General features: G+C 39.5%; 1 pseudogene; it reads left to right on the forward strand.

The window, feature by feature from the left end:
* Positions 1-3,767: 3,767 nt before the first annotated feature.
* Positions 3,768-5,694, forward strand: LOC111091066 (annotated as a pseudogene).
* The last annotated feature ends 265 nt before the right edge of the window (positions 5,695-5,959 follow it).

The raw sequence follows: 5,959 nt of genomic DNA on the forward strand, positions 1-5,959 counted from the left end.
GTCTGTTGGAAAGATTCCTGGGATTAATGCCACTGTCATGGAAGTCTCAGTCGAAATGAGTCGCAGTATCAGATCCTGTATGTATTAAACCAAAAAAGCAGGCAATGTAACTGGGATATCCACAACACCAGACAGGACTAGAATGGATTTGAGTTGAATGGCAGGTCCCTTGGAAATGCAAACCAGTTAGCTTTGTGATATCCTTTCTGTCATTTTATTAACCTTATAACAAAGCAATAATTTATTTTATGATAAATTTTCATTCCCACTTGTTGTATTTGGAAAAGATTTTGCCATATTTCTACTTTATGCTTAAAGTTGTTTAGGATCCCACGGAGTCAGAAATGGCTCCAGTTGTGTCCAATTTGAAAGTAAAATTTCCTTGAAAAGCAATGTCCTCTTTTTTTTTTTTTTTTTTAAACCATCGTTGATTAGGTACATAGTAGCCTGTTCTTCAATGGGGTCATAAAACTGTGAACTGGATAAATGACATTTAAGAAATCATCTAATTTCAAAATAATATGACTCTAAAACTTACTTTAGAACCATAGTTCTAAAGAGCAACAGACCAAGATGTTCCCAAGTTATTTTAGAAATGTACAATTCTTATTTTCAGGTCCTTCAGTTATTATTGATGGGTTGGAGATTCTCAGTAGAGTTTTATTATGATTTTTTATTTAATATGTTTTGGATCCTTTTGCAAACCTGGACCATTTCCTCTAACTAATCTTCTTCAGTTGTGGCAAAGTAATTTTTTAAAAAGATTCTAATTATTTATTCATAAGAGACACCGCCTGAGAGAGAGGCAGAGGGAGAAGCAGGCTCTCTGCAGGGGAGCCTGATGCAGGATTGGATCCCAGGAACCCAGGATCACGCCCTGAGCCAAAGGCAGATGCTCAACCACTGAGCCACCCAGGGGTCCTCGTGGCAAAATGATTTAAAGAGAATTTCTATCAGCCACCTTGTTAGAAATAAAACATACTAAAGCTATTTGCACTTGTGTGTGTGTGTGTGTGTGTGTGTGCTGCAGAAACAAATCGCTGAGTTACATGACCTTACTAATGATTAAAATAGATATAATTTCTTCACATGTACAAGAATATGCTATATTTGCAACATCATCTTATACTCATCTAGTTAAAATTTTAAATTTCTATTGAACAGTGTATGTATCTATTGTCTCTCAGCTACCTACTCTTAGTTCTGTGTGCTGATCATTAATGCTAGGCAGAGTTAGGAGGCTGCAAATTGCATTTCCGAGACTTCTTTGCCAAATGGCTTTCATATGAAAGGAACACATGGCTGAAAAGGAACAAACTATTTATAGAAGCAAAAAAGATGAATAAACTCAAAGCATTAAGCTAAATGAAAGATGTCAGCCTCAAAGGTTATATGCCACAAGATTCCATTTCCAAGGCAAAACAACAGAGATAAAACACAGATTAGTGATTTTAGGATCTTGGGGCAGGAGGAAAATTGAACTTCAAAGGAGTAGCACAAGGGGATTTTAGATGCAAGGTTGTTGTCCTCTAGAGTGAATGTGAATTCTGTTAAGAAGCATTGTTCCAGAGGAACAGCATTTTAAGGATGACTTTTCTGAATTGGTTCTAGGGTTTCTGGACTTGGACCTCTAATCTGATTAGATTTAAATATGCTAATGAGTCTATTTCCACTGGGAAAGAGACCACTGATAGTCCATGAGGTGAACTATCCATAGAGATACTCAAAACATCTGCATTGAATGTTCCTAATCTACCATTTATAAGAAGCAAGACGCTAAGTGACTCTATATGACAAATAAAACAATTTTTTGAAACTGAAGAATATAATGACTTTGGTTGCTTGCTTCTGATATCATTGGACAAAGGAGTGAAAGAAAAGGACAAGCTCGAGGATTTGAATTCCCACCTCCACATCCCTAAAATGACCTAAGAGCTTCTAGGGGTTCCTTGAAGCAGAGCCTTTTCTTCTGTAACCACAAAGCTGAAAATCATAAAAATCAAATGCAGCAACTCATCCTGTGATTGGCTAAATTGCAATGTAAGTTGAATTCTCAGATTCACAGAGTATCAGCTTCCAAAATAAGAACATTAGTTGGGAAAAAATTGGATCTTGAAGCTGTAATAGGAAGAGTGGAAAGACTGATAAAACTAGGGACACTGAGCCCCTAAATTTTGATAATCAATCTTGCCAACAGAAAAGTTCTTCCCACTTCCATATCTCCCCACCCTGAGTGGTATCAGGCTCTCCACTAACAGTGGTATAGGTCTTTCCACCTTACTCTTAGAAAAGCTCACCCTGCCTTGACTGAGGAAACTGAAGTAATGGCCTTTCCTGAAATAGTTGCCACCTAGGATAGTGCTGATTCTTGTCCAGACCCATCCCCAGCAGCCTTCATTCATTTTAGACCTATAACTAGACTCAAGTTCAAGCAAGTCTCTAAAAGAAGGTAAAAAATGTGTTCTATGAAAGAGTACACTTCACTCTACAAAAGTATCTGGGTTTTCTAAATTCTACAAACAGAAATCCAGGAAACACATGTGGGAATGAATATAATGGTGTGGAATAATGACAGAAGGAAATTAAAGTTGATTCAGGCTGGGGCTTCTGGGTGGTTCAGTCAGTTAAGCATCTGCATTCGGCTTAGTTCATGATCCTGAGGGTTCGAGTCCTGCATTGGGCTCACTGGTCAGTGAGGAGTCTGCTTCCCCTTCTCCCTCTGTGATGTCTCTGTCTCTCTCGCTCGCTCTTTCTCAAATAAATAAATAAGTAAATAAATAAATCGTTGACTCATGATAAATTTATTAATATAGACTCACTAAGCAGAGATTCTGCATTTACTGTTGCAACTCAGGAAGGAAAGAACTCTAATAGGTTGGTTGTTTGGTTGGTTAGTTGGTTGGTTGGTTGCAACATGGATCAAAAGATGGTCCACACTGAGAAAATGAGAAATACTAAACCTTCATTAGGATAATGGAGATTGAAGTGGCAGAGAGCCAGTCTTTTAAGGCCTACTCACTCACATGGGGAGAGTCCAGAAGACATACCTTTTGTTAATTATTTGAGAAACAAATTTGTGAGGGGAGCTCCAGCAATCTTGAAAAGTCCCTCGATTACTCTTCTCTATAGGTCAGGTGTTATAGTAGGAATCACAGTCACTCAACTGGAAAACCTAAATGTTATGGGAATAATGGGATCCAGGAGGCAGGGTCAAATCAAGGTTTAATAACAAAGTAGACAGGATTACTGAAATGTTTAGCGAGACCCAACGCAGCAATCAGAATAGTCTGACTTGTTCAGATCTATGTACCACCAAGTTAACCAGAGTAAAATGGATGGGAGCTCAAGTTCTTGATTTGTATAAAGAGAAAATTTCTAGGTGAAGTAAATAAAAGTCTAATTTGAATCATGAAATCAAAAAGTCACAGCTTTGTAATTTTCAGAACCAGCACCCCTTGAGTAAATGGAAGTGTAGTTCCCTGATGGAAGGAAACCAGCACACTAGCAACAATATGGTCAATATAATAGCATCGTGTGATGACAAATGGTAGCCACACTTGTGGTGAGCATAGCATAATGTATAGACATGTCACGTTACTCTGTTGCATACCTAAAATTATTGTACCATTGTGTATCAACTCTTCTTCAATTAAAAATTATATTGTAAGAGACTATATTGTTTGTCTCCCAGCCTTCTCCAAAAGGATTTATGGCCTTTTGCCAGGGTTAACTTTGTAGTGAAGCAAAGAAAATAATCAGAACTTTCCATGACTACTGGACAACCTGGCTCTGAACTGACAGTGACTCCAAGAGACTGAAATGGTCACCGTGGCCCTCCAGGCAGAGTAGGGACTTGTGGAGGTCAAGTGAACAATGGAGTTTTAGCTCAAGTCCGTCACACAGTTGTGTCCAGTGTGTCTCTGAACTCATCCTGTGGTTATTTCCCCAGCTCCAGAATGTATAATAGAAATACTTAGCACCTAGCAGAATCCCCACATTGCTTCCCTAACTTTTGGAGTAAGGGCTAAAACGTTGGGAGAAGCCAGATGGAAGCCATTAAAACTTTAGCCTCCTACGAGGCAAATCATAAACCAAAATCAATGCCACATCCCTGGAGGAACTGCAGAGATGAGTGTCATCATCAAGTACTTGAAAGATGCAGTGGTGGTGATTCCCACCACATCACCATTCAACTCTCCTATTTGGCCTATGGGAAGACAGATGGATTTTGGAGAATGACAGTGGATAATCATAAGCTTAACCAGGTGGCGACTCTAATTATAGCTGCTATACCAGATGTGGTTTCATTATTTGAGCAAATTAATTCATCCCCTGATGACTGGTATGCAGCTATTGATCTGACAAATGCTTTTTTATCCATTCCTTTCCATAAGACCCCCTAGAACCAGTTTGTTTTCAGCTGGCAAGGCCAGCAGTACACCTTCACTATCATCTCTCAGGGATATATCAACTCTCCAGCCCTATGTCATAATTTAGTTCACAGGGATTTTGATTGCCTTTTTCCTTCCAAAAGATAATCACACTGGTCCTTTACATCAATAAAATGATGCTGATTAGACCAAGTGAGCCAAAAGTAGCAACTGCTCTAGACTTATTGGTTAAACTTCTGCATGCCAGAAAGCTGGGAATAAATCTAATCAAACTTCAGGGATCGTCTACTTTAGTGAAAGTTCTAGAGGTCCAATGGTATGGAAAATAGCAAGATATCCCTTCTGAGCAAAAGTAGTTGCACAGGGCCCCTCCTATAAACAAGAAAGAAGCACAATGCCTAACAGGTCTATTAGGATTTCAGGATTTTGAATGTTCACCAAAGGATAATCTTTGCAGAGGAAGATTTTAATAATCAAGTGGGCAGGGTAACCTGTTCTACAGATACCAGTCAGCTTCTTTCCCTCTCCATCCCTAATGGGCTCATGAACAAAGTGGCCATGGTCGCAGGAATAAAGTTTATATGTGGGCTGAGCAAGAGACTTCTACTCTGTAAGGCCAACCCAGCTGTGACCACCACTAAATGTTCAATCGGCTAGTGGCAGAAATGAGCAAAGTCCCCACGTGGCACAACTTTCCAAGGTGGTCAGCCAGCTACCTGTTGACAAGTTGATTACATTGGAATGCTTCTATCAACGAAGGGGAAGTTTTCCTGTATTGGAATAAACACACTGGATATGGATTTGTCTTTCCTGCATGCACTGCTCTTGGCCAAATTATCACATTATCACGTTAGATTTATAGAATTCCTTATTCACTATCCTGGTATTATACACAGCATTGCTTCTGATCAAGGAACTCATTCACAACAAAAGGGTTCATGCTCATGGAATTCACTGGTCTTACCCTGGCCTCACCATCCCCAAGCAGCTAGCTTGATCAAACAGCAGAATGGCCTTCTGAAGCTTCAGTTACAGCATCAACTAGGTGACAACACCTTCTCTAGAAGACCATATATGTTTTGAATCAATGCCCAATATATAGTGCTGTTTCTGTCATAGTCAGGACTCATAGGTCCAGGAATCAAGGGATGGAAATGGGAATTTCCATCCACTCACTATTTACATTCGACTCACCATTATCCCTAGTGACCCACCAACAAAAATTGTGCTTCCTGTTCCCATGACTTTAGTCCGTACTGGCCTAGAGGTCTTAGTTTCAGAGGGAGGAATCCTTCCACTATGATTCTGTTGAAGTAGAAGTTAAGACGCACCCACTCCTACTCCCCCACCCCTGGCCACTTTGAACTCCTCATGCTTTTCTTTTTTCCTATTTATTCCATTTAGTATGGGAGTGCATCTCCTATATGTGTCACCATCATATTTAGGCAGCAAATAACATGTTTGATTTCACAGGTTCACAGCTATAGAGCAATTTGGCTCATCATGAATTGTATCTTGAATCTCACCCACATCCAATTTACTAGATTTTTAGATGAGTCTTCAGACTG

The sequence above is a fragment of the Canis lupus genome, chromosome 19 (genome assembly GCF_011100685.1).
Source record: "Canis lupus familiaris isolate Mischka breed German Shepherd chromosome 19, alternate assembly UU_Cfam_GSD_1.0, whole genome shotgun sequence".
NCBI lineage: Eukaryota > Metazoa > Chordata > Mammalia > Carnivora > Canidae > Canis > Canis lupus.